General features: G+C 36.1%; 1 pseudogene; it reads right to left on the bottom strand.

The window, feature by feature from the left end:
- Positions 1–881: 881 nt before the first annotated feature.
- Positions 882–9980, bottom strand: LOC127202333 (L-lactate dehydrogenase A chain-like; annotated as a pseudogene).
- Positions 9981–10189: the final 209 nt, after the last annotated feature.

The following is a 10189-nucleotide window of genomic DNA, read 5'->3' as shown; positions in this document are numbered from 1 at the left end:
GCACGTTGTTTACTCCTTTCATTGTATTTCTATGAAGTAGAGAATTCCTAGTAATAATGTAAGGTTCCACTCTAAATATGTAATATTTTACTTTATAATGTAAGTAACATTATATTAAAATTGTGTGGTATTTTACCTTATATTGTAAATTTTGGCTCTAAATGTGTAATATTTACCTAAGAGCAAAAGGCAGTTAAGTAATAAAAATTCCTATTCATTGTTCAAAGTTTATTTGACGTTTTTGTTGGTGTGACACTTGAGCAGTTAGTTGCAGCATTCATAATATTTCAATATAACTATAAACACAAATAATATAGTAAATCAATAAGATCCTTTGAAAACAGTTTTGAATAAGACATCCATAATGAATTTACACACTGAAGCCATGATATGACTAATTTGAAAGTCAGTCTAGGAGTATTTGTTGAGGGTGAGAAACACAAAGACACCATAAGGCCCATGGGCCAATTGTATATACACACAATTGGCAGTGGATATCAGGAACAGGGAGACTCTCATATTAAACAGTTTACCACTACACAAGACTTAACACCAGGGTATAGCTTTAGAAAACTTGTGTTTTCACCAGGTCATCATAACACAACTGTAACAATCCCAGTTCAGATGAGGAGACAGTGTATGGTCTCCCTAGAAATCCTTCTGTAGCCTGGACAGTGCAGTGCTCACACATACCTTAAAGACGTTAGAACTGTAACTCTTTCTAGAGTCCCTAGAGTGATTCAGCACTCTTCTTTAAGCAGTCCTCCTATTCAGAAGTCAAGTCACCTTCCTGACATGTGAGATTCCATTTAGACTGAGGGCAGAGGACAGTGAGAAACACACCATCTTTTACTCCACAGATACTATTATTCGTGGTGGAATTAGTTTTTCATTATGCTCTTGGCCAAGTTGGCTACAGAGAGGCTGGTGGCCCAGGATATATAACCTTCCAGGCTGATGAACTCGTAGGCGCTGTCACTATCCACTTATGAACCTCTTTCCATTGTTCCTTGTCTGCATCAGTACCTACTAGGTTTAGATTCTTCAGGGAGATACCAGCTACATTTACACCACTCCATCAAGGTACGATGGAGTTTCCATGCTCCCAAGGACCCATCTGTGACACTTTAGTGGGTGGACTCCCAGGTTTTCTTCCATCAGGTAAGGAAAGTAAGCAGAATCCAAAATGTAACCATTTCTGGAAACTCGTTTTGTTGTTGTTGTTGTTGTTGTTGTTGTGTTGTTTGTTTGGAGAAGCCATTTATTTCCAAGCCATGTAGGTATCCACTGCATTTCAGACAACCCACTTGTAGTTTGGACTGTATTTTTCAGCATTGTGAATGATGCATTTGAAGATGCTCATGCTTCTCTGAGCTAAATTGAGCTGACTTTCCTTCCTCTTGTGTAGAGGACCCTGCTGTGATAATGACCAGCTCTTAGTTTGCAGTCACAGTATAGTCTGGGCCAGAGACAATTTTTTGATGTCCTAAAGAAAGGAATGCCATTCTGAGTATCCATAATATCTCCCCTCAGTTTGTCTTCCGTGACTTCAACAAGGGCAAGCTCATCTGCTAAATCTTTTATTGAGATATTGACAGCACAAGCCACAGCAAGGATACAAACCCAAACAAACATAAGCTTGTTTTGGGAGGTAGTTGCTTTTTCTTAAGAAGATTTATAACCAGCTGGTCCTTCAATATTGGTATTTTGGATTTGGAACTCAAGAGGAACACAAGAGTATGATGCGGTGGCATCAGATGAACAGCAGCATGGTCCAGGCTAAGCAAAGAGTCCTTAAGGCCAAGAATATATATTTGCACTAATGACTCTTAACAAAAATATTTGAAATTAAAAAAATACTCAATGAATATTTGTAAAAGCATTATTTACATAATAAAATACTTAAAAGACATCTCAATGTTTGTGAAAAGCAAACATTGATGAAAGAGTATATTTAGAGATAGCATGCTACTAAAGAGTAAACATTTAGGTGTATATCACACCATACACACATGTACCCACATGTACAGGACATTGTTTATGCTGAATGAGTGACTTTACAGAAAAATCACACCTAAACTATTTCTAGACAACAGAGTAGTATACCGACTAGATAGATAAAATAGGGCTGAGGATGTCAACATTAACTGAAATCATATTGTTCTTTATATAACTTCAATGGTATAATTTAAGCACAGTTACAACCTCAATTGATTTAATACACATCAGTAAATGCCATGAAATATCACTTACATAAAAACATTTAATGAACAACAGAGCAGAAAATTTCACTATTAGTGGGTACTAAAATAAAAGTTATAATAATGTTAAAAGTTACCAAAATTATATATTTTCTATTAAAGAGTAAAATACCTGCATATTGCAGAAAATTATCCTCTGATAGCTCAGGGAATTTATTTGATTTGCCAAGCATGTATATTCTGTCAGTAGTACATTCCATCCCATTTTGATTTTCCTGGTTATATTTTGTCTTCCTTAAAAAATAATCTTGCAATTGTGATGTGATGCAAAATATTGTTGCAATATACTTGCAATCACAGAAGGTTTTAGAATTTAAAATTGTAATAATAAGATTATTTATTTTAGTCAATTTTGTTGCATATAATTTTTGGATAATGTTTTTAATCTCAGAAAACAGCTTTGCTCTAATTAAGAAGATTAGAATTGTTAATTTGTACATCCCCAAGTACATCCAGCAACATAATAATCCTGATTTTTTTCATCATAATATTCCTGAAAAGTCAATATTATTAGTGCTATAACAAACAGGCAATGAGATACTTAATGTAGGTACTATGTAACATGGGTGTTATTACAAAACATTATTGCATCATTGGTTTTAGTAATATAAAAGAAAACCACTATAGACAAACATTTAATAGGTTGTAGTACCACAGTTATGTGAAATTAACCATCTTTTCTGTATATTCTGTTGTCTTGTTTCTGAGATAGGGTCTTATTGAATAGCTCTAGTTGGCATGGTCCTCAATATATAAACCGCAGTGGAATAGGGCTCAATATATCTACCCTCCTCTGCCTCCTGAGTACAGAAATGAAAGATATGCACAAGTACACCTGAATATTCATGGTCAAAATCGTTAATATCTTTTTAATCCTCTAACTTGTCAGGCCGTTTGGAAAATCATAATTGTTTTTTGTGGATTTTTAGTCACACTTTTTTCTCCCTTCTTCCTTTTGATGCTTTCCCTTTTCCTCCTCTTTTTCTCTCCCCCTCTTCCTTTCCACCTTTCCTGCCCTTCTGTTTCAGCCTTTTTTCCCTTCTCTACCTCTCTGTATTCATCCCAATCTACAGCATAAAGTTCCAGGCACATCATTTATTTACTTTCTGACTCATATAACACACCACCAATCTGTATAAAACTCAAAGTACCTGGTTATCTTTCATACAAAACTGTTTTTTCTTGAATTAATGGGTAAACAAAACACCAAGGAACAAAATTACAGTACTTGAGGAGATTTGTCTTGTAACTAGTTACTGTCAAAATGAACTCTCAGTGTACTACCTCAAGAAAGCAACATCTGTGTTTTAGAATATAGACATTTTAGTTTGTGCAGTGGAAGAAAGGCCTTCATAGGAACTGCACCAACCAGGCAGATACTGAGCACATATACGCTAATGCAAATTATATTTTATTCACTTTGAGTTTTTGAAATTTTATATGGGCAGTTTAATTAAATGAAATTCTGAACAAAATTAGACACCAACTATTTACTATAAAAATCTGACAGAAACTGTTATAAAGTTTATAGAGATGGACCAGTGTTCTGCCCAGGTGTATTATTGACCCCCTATTTCCCTTCTTACCTCCCTACCTCCCTCCCTCCCTTCCCCCATCGCTCTTTCTCCTTCTCTCTCTATGTGTAAGTAAAATGGTTATAAATGGCTTGGTTCATTTAATTGGCATATGTGTCTTATACTGAAAATTCTGACCTTTTATAAATATAAAGAGAAAGTTAAAGTTTTATATATATAGCATGTTTGATTTTTTTGAGTAAATCTTGAAAGCAGAAGTGATGGAATAAATTATGTAGATGGGGCTGCATATAATCATTTGTAAATGTGACATGTGCTACAAACATAACATAAACATGTTATTCAGTTTCCTTTTCAAAATTTCAAAACAGAAAAACATCAACTTAAAGAGAAAGATTTATTTTAGCTCATGTTTTCAGAGGCCTCTTTAGATAGTGGATGTCTCTGTTTCTTTAGGCCTTCAGTAAGGAAGACAGATCTTTGTGGGCAGTATGAGGTGAAATAAAGTGGCTCAAATCCTTTGTGAAATCATAGAAAATAATATGAATTTGCTGTTCCTAATGGCTGACAATTAGTATTTTACATGTAGGAACAGATTCAGCATTTCTTAATCAAAGTTACATTGTTGCCATTAGATTTTAATAGTGTAACAAAGCCTAAAGCAACATAAATCCTGTAGGCTGCACTTTTACAGGCCAAAGCAGTATGACAGTATTTCTGGACTAAGCACCACATGTTGGCAGAGCCAATCCACTCTTTGGAATCTGCTTAAATAGATCTTTATTCTCGATGTGACCTCATTCTCATCTCAAATGTAGTTGTATTTCATATCTATGACACTTACTGCATAGTTACATACTTCTCTCATTAATTTGACACTAGCCTGTTTGCTTTTATAGTAGACTAATGGAAGATAATCTCTTTGGCCAAAGATCTTTCACCTCTATTACATTCAAAGTTTTCTTTCTTTCTTTCTTTCTTAGATGATAAATATTAGTGAATTTTATTTTTTTTATTCATTTATTCTTGTTACATCTCAATGGTTATCCCATCCTTTGTATCCTCCCATTCTTCCCTCCCTTCCATTTTCCCATTATTCCCCTCCCCTATGACTGTTCCTGAGGGGGATTACCTCCCCCTGTATATGCTCATAAGTTATCAAGTCTCTTCTTGGTAACCTGCTGTCCTTCCTCTGAGTGCCACCAGGTCTCCCCCTACAAGGGACATGGTCAAATGTGAGGCACCAGAGTACATGAGGAAGACATATCCCACTCTTTACTCAACTGTGAAGAATGTTCTGACCATTGGCTAGACCTGGGTAGGGGTTTAAAGTTTACCGCCTGTATTGTCCTTGGCTGGTGCCTTAGTTTGAGCGGTACCCCTGGGCCCAAATCTGCCTATCATAATGTTCTACTTGTAGGTTTCTAGGACCCTCTGGATCCTTCTACTTTGCTATTCTCCCATGCTTCTCTCATTTAGAGTCCCAATAGGATGTCCTCCCCTCTGTCCCAGTTTCTTGGTAAGTGAAGGCTTTCGTGGGACATGCCCCTTGGGCTAGTATGCAGATATAAGTGAGTATATACCATTTGAGTCTTTCTGCTTCTGGGTTAACTCACTCATTATGGTCATTTCTAGCTCAATCCATTTATCCACAAATTTCAGGAATTCCTTGTTTTTAATAGCTGAGTAGTATTCCATAGTGTAAAAATTTTCATTACATATAAATAAATGTCTGTAAGAGACTTTGTTTTTAGTATTGAAATTTGATAGCATGCCCTAATCAGCTTCAAATAGTCTTAAAAGTCATAATGAAACATTTTATCATTTCCACTATATTTTTCTTTCTTTTATTTTTAGTTTGTTCACTTCACATCCTGATTGTAGACCCCTCTTGTCACCCTCCCTCCACATACCCTCTCTCCCGTCCTCTAGTCCTCAGAAGGCGGAGCCCTCCTCTCTTAACATCCAATCTTAGTCTATCAAGTATCATCTGTACTATCTGTATCCTCTTCCTCTATGGCATGGCAAGATGGCCCCACCATTGGAAAGTGAACGATTTGGAGGGAAGGGGGCAGAAGGACTCCCTACTCCCCATATTGTCGTAGACACAAGGAGACTCTGCTGCCTATCTACTACATCTGAGCAGAGAGTCTATGTCCACATTATACATGGTCTTTGGTTGGCACATTACTCTCTGTATTGTAGTGAGGTTATCCTGTATTATGTGACTAATATCCGTTTATGAGTGGGTATGTACCATGCATGTCTTTCCGAGGCTAGGTTAACATACTCTGGATGATCTTTTCTAGTTCCATCCATTTGCCTAAAATTTTTAAGATTTCCTTGTATTAATAGCTGAGTTGTATTCCATTGTGTAAATGTACCAGTTTCTTTATCCATTCTTTAGCTGAGGGACATTTAGGTTGTTTCCATATTCTGGTTATTACAAATATGCTATAAACACAGTTGAGCTAATGTCCTTGTATGGTAGAGCATCTTTTGAGTATATGCCCAGGAGTAGCATGGCTGAGTCTTGAGGTAGAATTATTCACAATTTTCTAAAAAAGCACCAGATTCACTTCCAAAGTGGTTTTACAAGTTTGCACTGCCATCAGGAATGGAGAAGTATTCCCCTTTCCCTATATCCTCGCCAGCATGTGCTGACACTTGAGTTTTTGATCTTAGCCATTCTGAGAAGATCTAAGATGGAATCTCAGAATAAATTTGATTTGCATATCCCTGATGACTAGGGGCACTAAGCATTTCTTTTTAAATTTTTATATATGCATTCATATTATTCCATACATATACAATAAATTACCTATAGCAAGAAGAATCATGAAACAATCAGGAATTATATAAATGTTAGATTCTTAATGGTTTGGCTATTTGTACTTGACAGCCTTAAAGAAAACATCTTTCTTATTTTGCTGCGTCTAAAATTCTGAAAGTAAATCCATATCTATCATATCTCATCATTATCAACTTATAACATCCATCAAGACCTAAAAACATCTAACCCCTAAACAAATAAGATTAATTGTACAACTAAACTATCTAATGTTCAACCTCATCAGAGACTTGAGAAGGAAGAATATTGATTACTTGAATATACAGGGAGTGCAGGTTAGTAGCTTTCCAAATGAGAAGATGAAAGAGAAAGATTGCTAGCTGAGTAGTCACCCAAAACTCTCTGTAATGCTGGAGAATTTTCCTCCGTCTTGTGGTCCAATATATTTGAAAGACATATTTTTGAGGCAGGAACTACTGAGGCCAGGCTTAGCTGAACATTTCATTAATTGTTTCTTGCCATTTGATAGTCCTCTGTCGAAAATTCTGTTTAATTCTGTACCCCATATTTTAATTGGCTTATTTGATTTGGTGATGTTTAATTTCTTGAGTCCTTTATATATTTTCAATATTATCCCAAGGTCAGATGTAGGGTTGGTAAAGATCTTTTCATCCAAACAGAAAAGAATATTCCTTCTCACAACTTCACAGAACCTTCTCCACTATACTATTTCCAAACATTAAAAATTGGAAGGTATTCTCACAAATTTTACAAATTAATATCTGGTATTATAATTCTAATAAGAATATTGAACCTCATTGCTGAGGAGATGATCAGTGGATAAATTACTTGCTACGGAAAATATGAGGACAATAGATTTTAAATCTTTGACCTCACATGAATCCTGTGAATACATGGTTGCCTACATGAAAGTTTAGCACTCTGAAATCAGGGACAGGGAATTCTCAACCATAATGATTAATTACATCAAATGAAACCACAAACTCCATGTTAGTTTGCCTCAAGAAATAGAGTGAAGAACATATGAACTTAAGTTCATTGGGCTCCACACACACCTTTATATGAAAAAACATGGGAAAATACAAGGATATCATATAGATATATAAAATATATAGCAAAGAAGAAATATTAATCTATTTTCCTATATATACATGATTCATATGCAAAAATAAATATAAACACTTCAAAATCTATTGAGAACCTTAAGCTATAATCAAACTCAAAGAAACCTCAAACTTTAATAATCAACTAAAATGACCTCATTTACTGATACTATTCCTTGTATTGTAGAGAGAGAATGGAGAGTATGAAATCTCTGGGGGTTGTGCTTTGAGTGAGAAATGGCCACAATAGGCTCATATATATGAATATGAATACTTGATACTCAGATGGTGGAAATGTTATTGGAGGATTAGGAGGTGTGTCTTTGTCAGAAGTGTGTAACTGGGGTTGGGCTTTAAAGTTAAGTATGTTTATGTGTATGGCAGTGTATTATGTATCTATCACATATATATGCCTAGTAGTTGTGTCTCCAGATGCAAGTTTTCAACTATAGCTCCAAGATCATGTCTACTTCTCTGCTGCCATGCTTTCTGCAATGCTGGTGCATAGATTTACCCTCTGAACCCCCAAAAGTCTTTATTTATAAGTTGCTGTAGTGAAAATGTCTTATCACAAGAATTAAAAAGTTACTAAACACAAGTACAGACACTTTAAAAACTTAAGTTGCCTTCGGAAAACTGCCTGAGATTTTAGAATTTTAAAGTGTTCCACTGACAAACAACAGTTTAGTGTGTGAGCTAAAATTACATTTCTGTGAGTGACATGCATTTGAACTCCTGGTATTCTATGAAACTCTTGGATTTCCTAACAAGAACAAAAACAACAAACAAAAATACAAACAAACAAAAAACATCCCTCCAAGTCATCTCCTACTAACAAGAGACCCAAGACAAGCTAACGTTTGGATTGTCAGAACAGGTGAAATTCCCTGCTGTCCCTAGGGACTTTTCTTCAGTTCAGGCCATTTTTTGAGATTATTATGAGAAGATAATTTCAAGATTCCATGGAAACTATAGAGCATCATCTCACAATGATACTCAAAGAGTACCTTCTACAAAATGTTTGAGAAAACATATCAACTAAAGAGTAACATTTAACTAAACACTCAAAGAAGGACACAATGATTAAAAGAATCCATTTCATATGGCTGAAGAATCTATCTTAGAACTGGTCAATATTAAAAAAAATCTTTGTGTGGAGAAGTACCATGAGAGTGTTTTCAAGTGAAATTGTCTTATAACAAACACAGTTAGTGGGTGTAGAAAAGTTAGCTAACGAGTTCCCCTGCAAGATACACAAGTTCCTTGTGTATTCAGAGCTTACCGTCAAATATAAGTGGTAATAGTGTAGTCAATCTAGCACAATATGTCCCCTAGGTAGACAAAGCTATCACTGACAAAGAGGTGAATTCATCACTAAGAAAAATCCTGAAGTTGTGCAGTCTGAGAGAAAACAGTCTAACATATGAGCAGAATATTGCCAGAGGTAGAGAATCAAGGTCTGGAACTGGGAAATGCTTAGTGTAAACAGCAAGAAAAACACTAGAGCTGTGTTGCTTTGAAGGGAGAGGTCACCATAACTACAAGACATGCTATAAGAAATAAATTCCTTACTTTTATATTCACGGATTAATGCAGCTCTTATTCTTCATATAACAATCCTCTTAATACAGGTGGCAGCTATTATCCCATACTCACAAGTAGGGAAATACAGGAAACCAGTGGCTATGGAAGCCCTTGTCAGAAATGGGGCCTCACTATCGGCACTCAGGGAGCACAGTGAAAGATGGACAGAAAGATTATAAGAGTCAAAATTCATGGAGGGTTGCTGGCAAATATTGTCCTTTGGATATAACAGGTATCCTTGCTGATTTTATGTGTCAGTTCTATATGAAAGCAATCTGAACAGGCCAGTAAGCCATACCCCTCCATGGCTTCTGCATCAGCTCCTGCCTCCGGGTTCTTGCCCTGTTTAACTTCGTGTCCTGACGTCCCTAGGTTGATGAATAGAAATGTGGAAGAGCTTATGCTCTTTCCTCCCAACTTACTTTTTAGACATGGTGTTTTGTTGCAGCAAAGGGCACTCTAAGACAACAGGGATGTGACACTTATAAACTCACAGTGGCTGCAGCTGCTTGTATGTGACGTACACGAGATCAAGCCAGTCAACGTACACTAACGGACGAGGAACGGGGTATACCTGAGGGCTCTCGGCAGTTCTGGCTGCTACAGGAGGGACAGTCAGTCTTTTCCAGAAGTGTGACCGCTCCAAGTAGGTTGCCCCTTCTCTAGCGGATGAACCAACATCCATGTATTTATAACGATTTTGTTTGAAATGCATATGATATATAAAGTATATTTAAATATTTATTGTATATTATTTATTAATTTGCAGAATAATTTTTAATTATGTATATGTGTCTTTGTGTAGGTCTGCGCATATGAATTTAAGGACCTGAACAAATACTTCGTGTTCACCTGGAGCTGTACTTACAGATAGTCGTGAGCTCCCTGACTACA

The sequence above is a fragment of the Acomys russatus genome, chromosome 18 (genome assembly GCF_903995435.1).
Source record: "Acomys russatus chromosome 18, mAcoRus1.1, whole genome shotgun sequence".
Lineage (NCBI taxonomy): Eukaryota > Metazoa > Chordata > Mammalia > Rodentia > Muridae > Acomys > Acomys russatus.
The sequence above is the reverse complement of the archived record's forward strand: the minus strand, read 5'-3'. Positions and strand labels throughout refer to the sequence as shown.